The 18,545-nt window shown below is 38.1% G+C and overlaps 1 protein-coding gene across 9 annotated transcripts in view; it reads right to left on the bottom strand.

Annotated features, from left to right (window-relative positions):
• Positions 1–18,545, bottom strand: part of LOC124187757 (rap guanine nucleotide exchange factor 2-like) — a 103,266-nt gene that overhangs the window by 55,459 nt on the left and 29,262 nt on the right. Inside the window, exons 1-2 of one of the 9 annotated variants that reach the window (XM_046579860.1) lie at positions 16,323–16,869; positions 12,712–13,330 (exon numbers count right to left, since the gene is read on the bottom strand). The exons of the other annotated variants lie outside the window; for them this stretch is intronic. The gene's annotated coding sequence lies outside the window, so the exon portion shown is untranslated. Of the gene's footprint in view, positions 1–12,711; positions 13,331–16,322; positions 16,870–18,545 lie in introns of those variants that run through there. 9 annotated transcript variants of the gene reach the window in all.

Genomic DNA, 18,545 nt, shown 5'->3' with positions numbered 1-18,545 from the left:
AACATTGTATGTGTATATATATTCAGACCTCAACCGAGACTTCAATTTTCTTCATCAACAAGTCCGAGTCAGTTGTTTTTTACGTAATTATTACCGCGGTCATCTCGATGTAAAAAAGTGGTGGCGAAGATTGACGAAGAACAAAAAGGAAAGAAAAACAAATAAAAAGGAAACAGAATGGAAAAAAAAAAAACGATACGAAAATTATTCAACGATTCGCGTTTCGTGTGCAAGCAAGTGGCAGTTTCGTCCACTTAACTTTCCTAATCAACGATTAAGCCGTAACCGCATGTACGGTGATATTAATATTAAGCGAGGGTAATTTTCGCATACACATATATATATATACATACATATGTATAATATACATAGTCGTACAGAAAATTGGCAATAATCGTTTTTAACGTTATATGTGCAGTACAGCTGCGGACGATGATGATGATGATTGTCATTATACTACGGTTACCTAGCATTATCAAGCGTCTACGACGAGCGTTATAATCCAATGTCTGATAGTAGGTACGTATTATTTAACAAGTGCATGTAGGCATATATGTACGTAACAATGTAACATCTTGTGTCTTTTGACAGCATTGTTCCTGCCGCAGGCAGGCGAGCCGAGGTAAAAAGCGGGGTGCGATATTATATTGTTCACATCAGCAACGCCAAGAGTCTCTCTCAATTCTTTCAAAGTCTTGCCGTAATAATATCTACTCAGCTTGAATGACTTTTTCAACGTCAGCTCAACCGCAACCCACTTCATACATATGTATAACGTACCACCCATGTACGTAGAACGCGTTCTACGCAAAAATTAAGAAAAACATTGTTAAAAATTGCATTCGAAATTTAGCAAGTTTTCAACCATCACGTAATTTGATACAATAATTTTCTTAACAATTTTTATATCGTTAAAACGTGGATAAGACGAGTTTGAAAAACGTTGCCAAGATTTTTGAACTTATAATATATGAGGGAGGGAATCTGATTCATTTCCTGCGTGTAATTTAAAATTACAAACTTTTCCAAAGATCAAATATTCCCCTCCCTCCCCTCCTCTCATCTGCAGCATCCTCCTCTCGAAGCTTCGTGAAAATCGTCAAAGACCGTACACGAAAGAAAGGCGGTACTCTCAGGACGCGGGTTGAAAAGAAAAAGTCTCTCCCTCTTTTTTCTCCCTCCCCGCCGTTGGCTGTCCACTCGGCATTTTCTTTTCATTCTCTGCTCTCGTCTTATTCTCTCTGCTTATCATCAACATATAGTGACAACTAACCGAAGCGGCTTTACGGTATTTATTCTCCCTTCTTCTTTCCTTAATTTTTCAATTTTACCGAACATACGAGAAAAAAAAAAAAAGAAGAATTTCATTCGTTCGACGAAAGGAATCCCAAAAGATTCGTCAAACACCATTCGTTCGATTCTCAAACGTAATAACAAAATTGACAAACATGTCTCTACTGGTACAGATGGCAATTAAGGCCGAAGTCCTAAAAATTGTCGTACATACACCACAAAACTTGTCAAACTTCCGCCCCGAAAACTATGGCCAAAAATTATTCTACAATCGTCTCAGGTATACAATAATAACAATAATTCTCGAGCTTCTCGCAAGTTTCTCCATAGATCAGTGCCGCGTTTCCCTTCGCTGAGTTCGTCCCACGGTTTTTCCACGCGTATATGCATCGTGTGGGCATCTATCGCTGGTTCTCTTTCGCCGGATGAGGAGGACACATGACATACCCTTTTGTAGCTTATTCCGCCTCCTTATTCTATTCATCGTATAAACGTGATGCTCGACGCATAACGTCGACGTAGGAGTCGAATATCGACCCGTGTCTCCTAGTCTAGACCACCTCCTCATACTCCTCGTCCTCTGCATCCTCCTCATCCTCCTCATCCTCATCGCAATAACGCTAAAACTGTATTATACTCGTGGTATTTGTTAGAGGTACGAACCGCAGATATGGTACAATATTAGCGTCACGCTGTCCTTTTCGCTCGACGTTTGGACAAAAATGATTAGTAAAAATTGTCGAATTAAAAGAAATTGGAGATTTTATACCTATATATTTATACCTATATATTCGCACGCCAAACTTTCTGCGTACATAGATATATTTTCGGTTACATGGTTGCCTGTGTATTCGTACGTACGTAACGTATAAGATAACCGATGTTCGCCAAAGTTTTCTCCTCAATCTTCTGCACCACTTGTAGTATTATACGTTATACTGAAACTCGGTGACAGCGTCGAGGTGAAGTAAGTAGTAAGTAAGTGGGCTGCAAGGTACGGATTTGCTCGAGTATCGCCGAGCCGAAATCGACGAATTTCACAACCGAAATGTATTAGCAGCGATTGTAGAATGAGATTTGGGCGGGGCTTCGATGTTGTATAATAAATAGGACACGATATAAGACGTACAGGAGGTAGTTTTGCATGTTTTCGAATGCAGAGATTCGCTTTAATTGTACAATATGCGGTTAGCATAGAACGAAAGGGGGGAAAACACCAAAATAACGAATACAACGATCGTCAGTGTTTAATTAAATTTTCAACAAATAAAATGGACAAATGGAAACGCGTCATGATCTACGAAACGATAATGATAATCGAGTGAATTAGGGATGCGGTTGTGATAAATTAATACACAGTAACTTGATGGGAAAACTCTGGTGATTAATATTTCACTCTATGTTTAAAGTAAATCAGGCCATAAGGATGAAGTTGGTAATTTTAACCCTCTGAGAGCAGCCACAATTTCTTGGCTCACTTGTATTACCCCACACTGGGTAATATATTATGCGGAAATAGTTTTGTTTATAAAAATGTTTTAAATTCATATTTTTCAGCTTATAAATAGTGAAATGAAACAGTCTCAATGTCTAATGTAGGATGGTACAGGAATGAATTCGATACGTTTACTTTGGATGGCGCGATGAAATTTAATGCAAAATGAGATGTTAAAAATTGGCAATAATAAATGGTTAATATACGATCCGGGTTGCTCTCAAGAGGGTTAATTTCAATCTTCAAACACGAAATGTAGTTGGGTAGAAAAAAATTTGGCACACGTGGATTTCCGAAGTAAAACTTATCATCGTGCAGAAACGTGAGAAATTTACGGTTTGCAATTCAGAGTATCGCGGCGCCGTCGCATCATGGATCTTATGGCGGATAGAAATATGGCAACGAGCCATGTTTTTTCACCCACAACTTTGAGGATAACTCTTGACGTACTCGTCGGATCGTAAATCATACACCAACGTGTAATAACACGTTATTTTCAACACTCGTTTTTATCACTATACATCTAAAATTATTTCTCTTTTTTTTTCTTCGCACACGAAGGCATGAATTTTACCGAAGACTTGCAGATACAACTTATTGATACTGTTTCTTCACGCAGATAGCGGGAATTTTATGTGAGTGAATGCTGCGCAATGCCGATTTTTCTTATAAATAAACGATGTTAAGAAAATCCAAGACTGAAAATTTGGATGCTGGACGATCCCCACCCCCCACAATATATTTTTAACGAAAATTCTCCAACGATATCACGAGAGTAAGTGACTTTTGCGAGCTTTGAGATCAGTTGGTAAAACAGGACGCGAATTGTTCAACTTTTCTCGAACGGAAAATAACGCATTGCCAGCCGTTTACCAATCGTTCAATTGTATTTTGATCAAAGAATTCGATTAAAATTAATACAGAGAAACTGTTGCTGAGCGTGACTTTAATATAGAAAGAAAGCACAAAAATGAGAAACACTGCTGAAATTAGAGAGGCATTTGTTACCCGCTGATTGAGACCAGCCGAAGCTCATACGCCGGCACCGGTAGCTTTGCCTCCTAGATCCTGGTGGTCGGTAATGCAGAAGCCTGTTATACCGGATGTTAGAATTCATAAAGGCGTTACGGAGCGACCGTGTTCTCTACGTATCAAATGCGAAGGAATTTGGCAAGGTAATTTTTTCATCGACAGTATTTTTTAGACACTGTCGTCTCTACCTGCGGAGTATAAAAATTATCATTCACTTTCGGTAATAATCGCAGGTATCTGAACGAATTTTCGGTAAATATGAATAAAATTCAACTTCCCGTAAGCGTGGCTAATTTTTCTTTCAGACAAAATTTTTATACGAATTTTGAGAAAATCGCACGTGATTGGAAATACATGGAAGAACGAGATTCCGCGAAAGAATCTTCAAATCGGAATTGTAAGTCTGGATGATTTCGTTCAAACTTCGGGTAGTCGAGAGGGTCGGATCTTGACAGTCGCCTACCTCTTACAAATTTTGAACCGTATACTCTTGTTTATAAAGATTTATCCACCTCGAATTGAATTCTTCAACGTAAAGCGGACGTGAGAAGATTTTATTTTTATTTATTTTTTCTTAATCCCACATTGGTAATCGTATAACAGAATTTCCAAGTTTCTTGGCAAGGAAAAAAGAAAGAATCAAAAAGGAAACACAACTACGAGAACAATAATTTGTCCGATATGAGAACTTGACGAATAATTTCTCTCCAACGAATATCCATATATATTTTACACGTACGTCTGACGCAAAGCGAAGTATAAGGAATGTAAAATATGTTCCAATCCTGTAATCGCATGGACAATTATTTGGACTTCTGGTATTTTTATGCTGCAACGAAGCCGGCCTAATGATTTAATTTCGGTTGAAAAGCTATCGAATTATCCACTCCACAATATATGTGAATATACATATGTATTATACGTATGTATGGGTATCACATATGTACGTCGTTACGCCGCATTTGATAATAGGTTAATATCTACGTACCGGTTTCGGTATGTCAACATCGCATTTTACCGTCTAGCGCGTGGGTTTGACATATTAATCTTAATTCGTTACATTATTACATGCCATATTTATACGTAGGTACAGTTACACATGTGAGTATGAAAAATAAACATGGAATACGTCACGATTTGCGTGGGCTATCAACCTGCAGTTATTATCATATAACGTAGACAATGTCGCGGGTGTTTGTTCCATTTAACTCGTCTTTTATTTTCTTTCCAATATCACGACTCTCCAAATTTAATAATTTCATACGCGTGTGTTCCGACGAAAATTCTTCATCTTTTCGAAACAAATTTATACTGCCTTCAGCGGATTATTCGCATGTGTAGATATACATGCCTGAAATATATTTATAACCAAGTTCCGGACGAATGCGTACATTAAAAATTAAAAATGATGCACGTATAATACAGACTTGAAAAACTAAAATATGTCAAAGAATGTGGAAAATAGAAACTACGTTTTCTGCCTCCAAACATTATACTTGACGCAGAAAACCAAATGAGGAATGAATATCATTTGAATTTAAAATAAAATAAAAATATATCTATTTACATATTAATCCGAGCTCTATTCGTAACTATAACATTAATTACGAATAAATAAATTACAATCTGCGTTTCCCTGAGTATAATAAAGGTATAACGATACCCACTCACTGTATTCCAACAGCTCAGTTGCATTAGATTTCCTACAGTCCCTCCTCTGTATACGTACAGTATAACGTGTAGACAACGAGTGCGCAGTCTTTCTCTCTCTCTCTCTCTCTCTCAGAATCGGGTTTACAGAGGTAAGAACGAGTAATTTCCACAGCCTCTTACCTTACCGTACACTTCACGTTGTGTGTATATTACCTCCGTTCTCTCGTTACTCCCGCGGTTTCAATTCTCATCGAATCACTGGCTGCTGCTACTTCTGATCTCGATACCCCGGCGTTTTTCCTTCCATTCACTGTGTTACACTTTCTAGGCCTCGGGGCAACCGATGAAGAGAGACAGAGAGAGAGAAAGAGAGAGACGGAGAGAAGGCGAGTCACGCCAGGTATACAACAAACTTTTGTCACGATCAACTCTTTTCTTTTCTTCTCACGATTTCGACGAGTTTTGCGTGTTTGTTATATCTGTACACGACGTGAAAGCAGGCGAAATCTTGGCGAGATGATTTGATCGAAGTGAGAAGTAGAAACGAAATAAAAAAAAAAAAATAGTCAAGAAAAGTAAAATGATAAACGTAAAGGTGAGCGAATCCGGAAGATTCTAAATACACCAAACAAAGAGCTTTGAATGAATCTAACAATAAGATTCCTAAGTCCAAGTTATAGGTAACGCTTTATAGGCTGTGCGAGTTGAGAATATATTTCTTCGGTAAAAAATAAAAAGAGAAGAAAACAGGTGTAGATAGAACAAAAAAAAAAAAAAAAATATTCCGCGTATAAGTTCCTCGTAAGAATTTTTCATTACTTTTCACGATGAACAACGACGGGCTTTGTTAAAAAAAAAAAAAAAAAAAAAAGTAACTTTCAAAGGCAGAAATTCACAAGGACATGGATTCCTTTAGCTTCAAGAAAATAAAAATAAATAAAAAATTCACAAGTAATTGAAAAACAGATTTTTTTTTTAAACTACCATCGATTTTTTCCACGACATTTGAATCCAAGCGGTAAAAACGTAACGCAGTGAAAAAGAAATTTTTCTTCTCCTTCCCAACTGAAATTGTCGGTATCGGACTCGAAGGGTTTATAAGTACCTTACGTACAATACGAAACCACAGAAAACACTCCGACAGGTACCATAACAATGTATATAAAATAGCACGCGCGGCGATCGAACGGCTGCACGATTTTCTCTCTTCCATCGTCGGTTGGAAAGAGAAAGAGAGAGAGAGAGAGAGAGTGAAAGAGTGAGAGAGAGAGACTTCCGGCAACGGGATATAATTCAAGAGGAGGACTATCGTACGGGTGGAGGAACAATAATCCGAAAGGAGGCTCGTACACACGAGGAGTACGTGTGTCAATCCCGTAAGAATGCCGCAGGCACTTATGCGTGCCAGGGTACAATGGGCCTCGTGCGATGCGAGGGACAATCAAAGTATTAAGGGCCTGCTGGCATATGCGCGCAGCCTCCCTTTTTTGCTGGACCAATAACCGCACGAAGCAATGAAACCACTTTTAACGCTCTCCTGCAATCCCCGCTCTGTGTTCACCTCTTTGACTATTTACTACATATTATATTACATTGTTTTGTATTGTATGCACGTATAATGGTCTTGCATGAATATTGTTTGCCGACTAATCGTTTCATCAATTTTTCACCCACCTCAGAGTTATTCTAATTATACATACGTGTATGTGTTGGACCGGGTTTTTTTTTTCTTACGTACTGTTTGAAAAATTAATTTTTCGCCTGAAACGAAGCCTCGTGAAACCGGAATTCGGTAGCAAAATTTTAAACGGTGACTCATCCGGTTTGAATTTTTTTAAACACTCTAACCGAAATATCTCGAAAACTATAAAAGTCAGGATGCTGTGTGTAGTTTAATTTTGTAGACAATGAAATTTCCTATAAAAAAGGTCAGGGCTACTATACACTTAAATGTTCGTCTTGTACTTGATAGGAACGTTTAAAGTTGAGTGCATTGAATAAATGAATGGAGATGCTTATCAATTTTAAACGTTCGGTTCGAGTACAAGATAAAAATTTCGAAACCAATAATAGCTTCCGAACTTGTATATTTTAGATTTCGATATATTTCGTTTAAAGTATTTGAAAAATTCAAACCGGATGAGCAACCTTTCAGAATTTTGCTACCGAATTCCGGTTTCACGAGGCTTCGTTTCAGGCCAATAACTAACTTTTCGAAGGATACGTAAGAAGAAGAAACAATTCTTAAAAAAGAAAAACCAACTTAATATATATATATACCCTCAGATTCGTTACAGATCGACTTGGTTTATCGATCGTGTGAATTTATACAAACGATGAATATCACGTAATTTGTTGTTAGCGATGGGATACGCATATATCAATCTATGTGCATAATATATCTAAAAACCTCAAATCTATCAAAAATATTAAAAGAGAGGAACGAGAAAGCGGAGGAGGATCGGAATAAACGCCCTCGATAATTTAAGCCTGAAGAGAATCGATTACCCTGAATAATTGATGCGATGCGCTTTTGCATTAATAAAACGAAGCCTTTCCGCATGGCCGATTTGCGACTCGCGTCTGTGATCGGTTCGTTATCGGCGTACGTGCATAACATTCACAGTGTACATGCAAATATACCACGTCTGGAGCAACGAGTCTGATCAGACACGCGCGTCACTACTATTCTATTCGCACGCTTTACGGGCGATCGGCGCAGTAGTAAATACCGTCGAAGACGGCCGAGAAACTGTGGCCGACACGTACGGTCAGCTATCACTGTCGCTGCAGGACGAGATGATTACGCGTGACTTACGCGGTGAGGTAAAAACGGGGCGGGGTTGAAATTCCGAATTTGAAAAGATCCGATGGCGCGGAATTCTAAATTTTTTCGTGGCGAAACTTGAAGCGAAGAAATCGAACTTTGACGAAAGAAATCTGTGTCGCAGACTATTTGTAGGAAAATCATTCGTGAATACGAAATAAATAAGCTATCTATCAGAGTCAATCGAACTGAACAGATTTTCCAGTGAATAAGCCAATGTCCTTGATGAAGAGGTTTTTATTGTTAAAAAAGAAAAATCACTATCATAAGGACGTTTTTAACAACGATTGAAATTTTATTAGCTCATGTAGCACTTTATGAACCTAACAATTCGTAAAACAGGACGAACGGAAGTTGAGAAAAAATAAAATTATAACGTATAAGAATTTCGAATACTTGAAATGGCAGAATTTTATTGTATTTTTAACATTGTTGTTGTTGTTGTTGTTGTTTTGTTTTTTTTTTTGTTTTTTGCCCCAATCAAAACGAGATCATGAATGTTTGCGAATCGAGGGCGTATATTTTTTCCATATATGTATACGAGCAGAAAATTGTGCGAGGATATGATCGCAGAGACGCGCAACCTTTGATGCTATTATACCTCAAACATAAACTCTATGGTCGACATAGCGTGGTAACCACAAGAATTATGGTAGAGGTTGCGTGATGGGAAACCCCGTAGAAATTATAAGTATATCTATGGATAATGCGACCTTACGTTACACGCCATATAAAATAAATCTTTCCGGTTATCTATTTTCCCAGGTTCTTGCCGCAGCTGAAATCTTGTTTAGAGATTTCCAATGACTGAATATATAGACGTAATACATATTTCTTTATGGAGATTTTCAACACCCACGTTTTCCTTTCTTTGCGAAAAAGAAATTATATATTATGAAAGAAAGAAACAAAAAAATACAAAAACAAAACAACAATTCTATCTCATCGCGTCATTTAAGGTACAGTTTAAATTTACTCAGGGTTGAAAATCTGTAGTGCGGAGAAAAAAAAAAAATGTTACGAATTTCAAACGATAATTCGTGAATTTACATTTTATTTGGAATCGTTTAAGTAACTGAGTAAAATTTTCCAAAAAAACCGTACGTGTATAATATCATGAAATATATTTCCATGGTCGTAACTATGCATATATTAACTTTTAAATTCAATGTTTTTCTTTTTTTTTTTTTTCTAACAAACGTTAACCAACGCCGCACGACCGTCTATATCTCGGTAAAATATATCTAAATACGTAAAGAAAAATTTCCGATGCAATTGTATTATTTGTAATTATTTAACTGACTTCGGTGAGGATTTTTTTCCGCAATCTCGGTGGAAAGTTTGAAACATCTTATGTATACATGATATATGATATAACGTACTGAATGTTTATAACCGGCTGCGTATCCGATTTGCAAAACTCGACAGTTTATACCGTATGTTGCACGTTTTGTATGCACGAGGACTGCAAGCGATGAAAAAGCGCAACGATTATTTATATAAGACGTGTTATACGGCATACGTATATTATCGTTATCATTATCATAATCGCATCGCACGCACGATTCGACACTTTGTACCCGAGTCATGCGGTCATGCGCCGAACGTCCGATCAATCTCGTATATCCTACGAAGAGTAACGAAGGCGGGAGGGTTTCCATTTCATTCCGGGAAAAGCTCGCTCGGTGATAACGATTAAATATAATCCTATGGGTACTTGAAACTAGAACGCGTTTTTCTATGATTTCTGATCCTCGAATCCGTTACAAATGCGCGTGGAGGCATTTTCATTTTTATTTTTTTAACAAAAAGTTGTATCCGATAAAATCACCGACAGACAAGAAAGAAGAATTAGAATTGGTTGTAACGGATGCGTTGATAAATAACTTGCAAGAATTACAAATAATTATGAGATTGAATTTCCGAAAACGCACATGCGAAATGATAAAAGCGATTTTGATTTTTGCCCTAACTGTTACAAATAACGTCACATGTTGAGGAGAAAATGTTTAATTGACAGTTTTAGAATTGTCCGAAATTCTGTAAATCGTAACTAACGATTAACGAAGCGGGATTCGGGATTCAAATTGGGAATTTCCACCCCATAAAATTATCTAGCGCAATTCGTGACGCGTTTCGGAATCGTACCGACACCGACGTGTTAAATCCAGGTATCCTCGGTGTTTTCTCGCAATCCTTGGACCCTTGGAAAAATAAAAATAAAGAATAAAATGAAAAGGAAAAAAAGACGGAGAGAAAAAGAGTCGAAACGGGATCGCGGGCGCAGCGGCCAAGGTTATCGAGTGCATTCCGACGACGACGACGTCGGGCTGCGAGTACCTACGTCATGCGTGTGTGTGTGTGTGCGTGTGTAGTAACGCACGCGTATGTATTATACACACACACACACAGTGATTCCGGTGCGCGGCATTCGGTCCAGCTATCTATACATCGCGTTGCGTTAAAGCCAAGGTGCATCGCACGCCTCGGCCGTTGAAGATGGGGTCCAAAATGAGCGGTTAAATTGAGGGGCTGCCGAAGGAGAGAACCGGGAAGGGAGAAATTCCGAAATTGCATCACAGCCCGAAGCACGGTCATGCTGCATCGTCCTCTGCTGCTGCAATTTCCCGTTCGCGGTGAAAACGTGCCTTGCATCGTCCGCGAAATTGGTTCGAGGCTTCGTTTAAGGTATTCCTTGCGCGGAGGGCAGTATTTTGTCGAGGCATATGAGAAGGGCTCCACGTTATCGATAATTCCTAAATTACGCTGGCTTTTGGTATAACAATGATTTACAATCGATAATTACACCCAACGACAAACTGGAATCGAAAATTTATCGTCAATTCGCGGTTACGATAATACTGGTTTCACCCTTCTGACATTTTTCCAAGTTTTACTAATATTGTTATTATTGTTTTATCACCACCGCATTCAGCGAGAAATTTTATCACAGATTCGAGTATTCTCTGCTGCCTTCAGCAGCATCTTGAAGAGAGAATCTCGTTCATTTTTGTCGGCCGAAACTTGTGTGTAATATACACATGTATAATAAATAATTGTCGTTGCGGACAAGAGATGCATCTCATCTGATATCGCCTTCTCGGTTCTCTCTCGTTTTCGTCATAACTCTTCACCTCGCTACGATGGACGGATGGATGTAAATAACTGTAAAGTAGTAGCGAGGCTGCTCGTACAACTTGTATAATTACGAAAGCAACGGCATAGCTGCGAAGAATGACATTTTAAATAAAACAGAGAAAAGAAAGAAGATGAAGTAACATGTCATTGGTGGTGGGTAAAATCCCCCCCCTAAAAAAATAAAATAAATAAAATAAACAAATAAAAAAACATTATTAATATCAAGTAAAAATAAATTGGCCGAAAAGGAAGAAAAAAAATAAACGAACAAAACAGTGCATTGCGTATATGGCTTATGTATACCTATGTATTATAATATTACGACTATTCTCCAACTAGTTGTGTAATAACTGGTTGTTACATCTCTCTTGTCTCTCTCTCTCTGCATAGCGATTAAGCATATCGTGTATCTGCAACCCCCTCGGGCATTTATACGCACACCAGCATGCAAATTTAATAACCCGTCGTCTACGTCAGCTTTTAATATCACATACGTACGTATGTCCGTATGGACGTATCAAGTATGCGAGTGTATGGCATTTGTAAATTTATTCACGTCAGCTCACAATTTTCGATTCAAAATTCTTTTCGACGGCACAATACTTTCCTCTTCCTTTTCATCTTGTCTCATCCAAGCTTCGCCCAACTTTCGCTGGAAACACATTCAACCTCACACCATAACGCAATTAAGTCTGGCATCATTATGCCCGTTACGGTGTAGTGACGATGATGATGACATTGTGTATATCATACTGTGACACGCACGGGTCATACATATATAATGACCGGCCGGTTAATATATACACCGGATAATTTATCTCTGATTGTAATAAACATTCGGGCCAATCGAAGAAATGACAAACTTATTCGCTTGTATTCTATAAACCATGTATAATTATAATAAAAACAACAACAACAACAATAATAATCGAGAAACGGTTTTTTCCACGATTAATTCTTAATACACGTTACTGATGCTTCGTTTCTGTCAAACAAAGAGAATCAACTGATAAATCAACGAACGTGTTAAATCTTGATTTCGATTATTCTCGTTCATTTCATCCCTGCAGACACACAATTACTTCCATTTTACGGAATATGTAAAATATTCGGAACACCATCAAGAATAATTGACTCGTAGGGCAATTATTATTACTGTTATTATTGTTGTTGTTATTTATTTAATAACGCGGTACGAGTTCCAGGCGAGTATGGCTAGAAGAAATAGAAGAAGAAAAATAAAGAAAACGTTGAACATATCGATGCTGCTCACCGTTCATCTTGGGTGATGGTAATGTCGGGGGGAGGCGGGGGTGGTGGGGCACCGTCCGTAGCATCCAGTTTGCCGGCTTTTTTGTTGTTGTTGCGGTGTTTTGTATTTTGACGAACACCGGTATTACCTCCCTTCCGCGTAACTCCAGATACGACGACGACGACAACGACGAGGACAAGAAGGGTGAGGTAATTTTTACGTTAGATCAATATCCCCTCAACACGGCACTGCGGTGTAACAAACAGCGAGTAAAAAGGAAGTCGCACACTGCTGCGGCACAGACACTTACTTTCGGTAAGAAACACGCACAACAACGTATAATTCACGGACGCGGATAATTATTGCACTCGGCGAAAAAACGAGACATTTTTTTTTTTGTTTTCTTGTTTTTTTTTTATTTTCTTTTTTCTCTAAGATTACTTTTCTTCAAACTTCGTCGCTCTGAGTTTCCTCTCCTCGACAATTTGCACAACGTCTTCGACTTTGCAAAGTTCTCTTTTCGTGTTACACTTTGCGCGGAGGTTTCGGTGTTTATAACAAAACGGCAAACACAACACTTTTCTTTCGATTATATCTTCAGATTATGCGTATACACAGAAACCGTGTACAATAAAATTATCTGAAATTTTACAGATAGTATAATTAAGTCATCCACTCTTTGCTTTATACGTACGATAATGTATGTGTAACAGCGTTTCGATCCTAATTCTTTCTTTGTTTCGTTCAAATAATTCTCCGCCAAGTTTACTCCCTCGAATCTTCCTATGGTATGATAAATAATTCACTTCCTCGCTAGAACGTCACATTCTTACTAAAGACGAAAGAGTTTACAATTTATAACCGAGGTTGTTTATTTAAAAAACAAAACCTTGCAACGCGCACGTATTATATACATAAATCTATTCGTTTATACACAGAAACACGTGCAGTATGCAAAAGACAAGATCCCCCGTCATGACGATGGTAAAGTAAGTAAGATCGGGACAAATATTTACAGTGTGTGGTTTCAGACACGATTTTTGTTCATCTCGCAGCTGAATTGCAACGAATAAATGAATACATTCTCCAGTTACGAAAATATTCAACCCGTGACTTGGATGCAACGACATTAAATATCGACCACATCGACAATCAAGGTGTTAAAAATTATCGAAACTAAAAGTATTCCAATTCCCCGCCTCGTGATAATCATTGCGAAAATCGTCAATGGTCCGACTTTGCAATCATTAATATCGTGTAACTATACCCTGGTGAATATTTCTACGACTACGAATTCTCACGAAAATTCTAAAATTTGGTGTTATTTCGTAGAGGAAAAAAATTCTAAATGTGCATAGTTTTTCATAAAGAATTTGCTAATTTCCCTACAAAATTATAGTGTCGTGTGGAATTTTTTTTTCGTATGAAATTATGCATATATACATATATACTTACAATCTTGTAGGACAAAAAAATTTTTTTATGCAAATAATCGTACGAAATATCTTCAAAAGTCGTAGAAATCATTTTCACCAGGGTATTGTCGTTTTCGCCGACATGTAGGGTACAGGGTGTTTGTAATTTCTCGTTACAGCACAAACGCGTAGAGATACCTTCGCTCATTAAACCCGGGAAACATTAACAAAGCGCTTCTCTGTGCAAGTGCTATATGACGTGTAATTGTGTGCAGTGCGGGGTTGTAATAAGCATGAGCGATGGTATACAAGCGCATATCGAAAGGATGGATGCGAGGTTTGTTTGTACCGTATACGTATACGTATTATAATAATAATAATAATAACAATAATAATAATGTATCAGAAGCCTGCAGATCGCGGTAAACACGAGGAGGAAGAGGAGTATTTTATCTCTGCATGCAGGACATTCCTCTTTACGTCCTCAATACGAGAATAGAGACATTCATGCTTCGTGAATTGGGGAGAATTTTATTCCTATCCGCAATTGCATAAATCGGTTTGTAACGTGATCGATCGATACACGCAATAAAGCTAATTTTTCACCTATACGGGTATCTAGTATAAATAATTCGTATTGCAAAAATTATTACTCTCATATTAAAACAGGGTGGCCACAAATTTTTGTAAAAAATATTTCATGACATTGCCAGGTTTTCTAGGACCTAACATCTAGTTTACCCAAACATTTTTCCAGTTCTAACAAGTTACTAAGACCTGAATCGTTCAGCTTATTCGGTTCAAATTCGATTCGAATTGAAGATGAATATAACGTAGAAAAAAAAGTCAGTTTAAAAGGCAATTCGTTCGCTCGACGAAAAAAGCGTGAACTTGTAAGCCTCAAAGAATCCTTTCTAATTTCCGTGATAGCAAAACTGATATTTTCAATTTTTTTTCACGAGCAAGTAAAAAAATCCCCCGACAATTCCAGGCTTCCCGTGACCCCCTTGTAAATACCCTGACATTTCCAGATTTTCCAGGTGTCTGACCACCCTGTAAAATTTCCGGATGTTCGTTGGAAGCAAACCCGCCGCTGCTGGTAATGCCGACGTCGACTTCGTCGCGTTATAGAAAGTGAACATTTGCCCAGATATTTCATACCCCTTGGATATTTCGCGGTACGTACGGACATGTATAGTATATACCTGGATACATGCGTACTACATGTACGTTGTACACGTTTACACTACGTAGGATGTACGAGCTGTAGAGTTGCATTGCTCAAATATCAAAAGGTCGTTCTTACACTGCAGCGGGTTTATTTATACATACGAGAAAATATCAGCGAGCAATGTGTCTATATATGCATATGTGTGTATGTACATATATGTATAACACGATACGTAATCAATCTCCCGGAAATGTTGAACGTGTTCTGTCTCTCTGTCTTACTATCAATTTTCATTCTCAATCACTTATATTTGCCTTTGCGGATAAAAGAAGTATGTAAAAGACAAACCGAGCACCGATACCGGCAAATTTATCTACAAGTATATACGATATGCCAATGAAACAATTTAATATCATATAATTTTCCGCATCGAGAAAAAGATTGAAGAATAAAGATGTGTGTAATTTTAACATGTCATCAGAAATTTTTTACGTTTCATTTGTTCATTTGTATTACACCGGGCTATACGATTATTTTGACAAATTTACCTCAAGTTTACGAGTAACATTGAATTTCCTCAGACTGTATCTCAAAACTTTCGTCACAGAGTTGTTTTACACAATTTTTACATACTCGTCGCGCGTATAACTCGGCAGAAGTTTTGTCGAAAAATATGTAAATTCGCAAAGTTTTTTGCAAATCTATAATACAAAGGCAAAGGGAATCTCGACGCAGAGGTTATGCGTCAGTCTCACACACACGCGTGTATATAAATTAATTGCGACAAAGGTACAAAGGGCAATCGAGGTATAGCGGCGGAATGCGATGCAACCGGTGAATCAGTTGGAAACGACGATACGCTTCAACATCCTGTTGCAACGCACACAGGACGTTGGAACCGTCGATAATTGATAAAACCGAAACGATTTTTGAAAGCAACGTTTCTAACTGCAGTTGTTATACACCTGTGCAAGGATTTCCAAATCAAATATCGTATACGTATAAAATAAAGAGAGATGACAATAATTGTAGTGTAAACATTGTACCTGTAATCACTGTTATACCTGTACACGCTGTATGTATTTCCTAAAAATAGGAGTAAAATAACAAACAGCAAACAAACGAAATACGTATTAAACGCACTTTCTTGTTGTACGGGGGGGGAAAAAACACTTTGGAGCACTGGTTTAACGGATTTTCACTGTGTCACAAGCGGGAACCGGATATTCACTTTTAACGTTGAACGAAGGAAGTAACGAACCGCATTTATCGAATGAAATGCGAGACTCGGAAGTTTCGTATAGATTGTATTACAAGTATGTGTGATAAAGAAACTTTCGATTTATCCGTCAGATTTTCGAAAACCGATGTATATCGTAAAATTGACAATGACGGAGTCTTCGAAGGATCGGAAAAATCGACGAATCGACGAATCGACGTGTTTTGACGCAAGGTGATCGAGAAAACGGATGAAAAATTGACAGAGGAATCCAGGGAGCGATTGTGAATAGGTAGTTTATCGTTGGTTGTATCGCGTCGCGACGCGTTTCGACGTCGTCGTCGTTCCGTTCGGAGAGACAGGCGAATGAGGTGTCTACGGAGTATCTGACTGGCGGGCGACGAGCTGTGTTCGACTTCGTTTAAACTCGGCTCCCTTCGGATTAGAGGAGAGAGAGTTGAATCTAGAGAGAAATTCAACCCGAGAGAGAGAGAGAGAGAGAGAGAGGAGAGAGAGAGAGAGAGAGGAGGGAGAGAGAGAGAGGAGGGAGAGAGAGAGACAGGGAAAGAGAGAAACCTGCACCACGCCCCTCAGCCGGTTTGTACATACGTAACATTCGTGCATATGATACATAATTACATAATATTAACATATGAACATATTTGATACATTGCGGTTTTTCATTGATGAAAGAATGAAAGAAATACGAACATGTATAAATAATATTTTTGTTTCCGTTTTCCATGTTTCCTCGACAAGTTAATTCGTAAAAAAAAGTTGCGATGATTCAGGTGTAAGTACGGAAAAGATGCCGGTGAATTTTTATCATTCGTACTTTGTTTTTATTCGTATCTCTACGAAAATGTTAAGATAGAAAGGAAGGTGTTCACATTTGTTTGATGAATTGATAAGACTGACGAAACAAAAAAGAATGGAATCAACAACTTTCAAATTTCGATTTCGTCAAGTCTTCAAAGATGTTAGTTTGAAAGAAAATATTTCCAAATTCGACAATTAAATTATTGCGCAGTTTCTTAATTTTTATACACATATCGTTGTTGTTGTTATTGTTGTTATTCGTGAGACGGCAGCCCGGTTGTAACGGGATATGTACGATCGTCGTGACACATTCGTTGAATCACGCGAAGACGACGAGTCGCTTATAAACCGCAGGCAGCGTCTTCCGTGTAAAATAAAATTGCACAAACTAATTTGTCGTTAAAGTAATTATACGCGCGCATCACGTGTATACGGTCTAATTTACCTGCCCGCCTGCCTGACACGACACGAAGATGAAATTAAGAAGTGAGAGCCGAAATACAAGTTGCGATTGCAACTTCTTGCGCATATCAAAATAGATTGACCCAAATGGCAAATCGCGTAAATATTTTAATCACAATGCATGCAACGAAGATATTCGTACGGGAAACAAAAGAAACAACAAAAGTAACAAAATGGAAAGAAAATATGGAAGAAACCTTGGCCGACGTCTTCGCGAGAGTTGCGGAAATTTCTTCACTTGGACTTTTTGCATAATTTTCTTTCTATCCTCTTTCGTGGTTTTCAAGAAGTATAAACGAAGGGAATAGTGTAGGATATAAATGAAAATAAAATACGACAATTAATTATAATAAAAGGGATCCAACCGATCGAATGAAAAGATTTATAGGCACGGGATCCGTGTTCAACAAGCTCGACGCAAGAAGAACGATTGCTGTGTAAGATGGATTATTTTGCAGCCCTTCGCCGTTTTTCACGTGGGTGTTAAACCGATGTAAAAAAGATCCTCGGTAAGCTCCACCTCTCAACGGAGATGAGATAACAAGAGAAAAGATGAGAGGAAGAGGAAAAGGGAGGTCAGCCCGCTCCGGATTATCTTGTCTATCCTCTCCGCGTCCTTTTTATTCGCCCCCTAAACCAGCCCCTGTATTTTTAACACGATCGTGTCTACGTAACACGAAGTTTTAATATTTTCAATGTAGGTACAGAAACTCGAGTGAAATGCGCGCGCATCGTTACGGAATATTTGCTTGTCCAAAATGTCCTTAAA

This window comes from Neodiprion fabricii, chromosome 1 (genome assembly GCF_021155785.1).
Source record: "Neodiprion fabricii isolate iyNeoFabr1 chromosome 1, iyNeoFabr1.1, whole genome shotgun sequence".
NCBI classification, from domain to species: Eukaryota; Metazoa; Arthropoda; class Insecta; order Hymenoptera; family Diprionidae; genus Neodiprion; species Neodiprion fabricii.
Note: the sequence above shows the minus strand (reverse complement) of the source record. Positions and strands in the feature narration are given on the sequence as shown.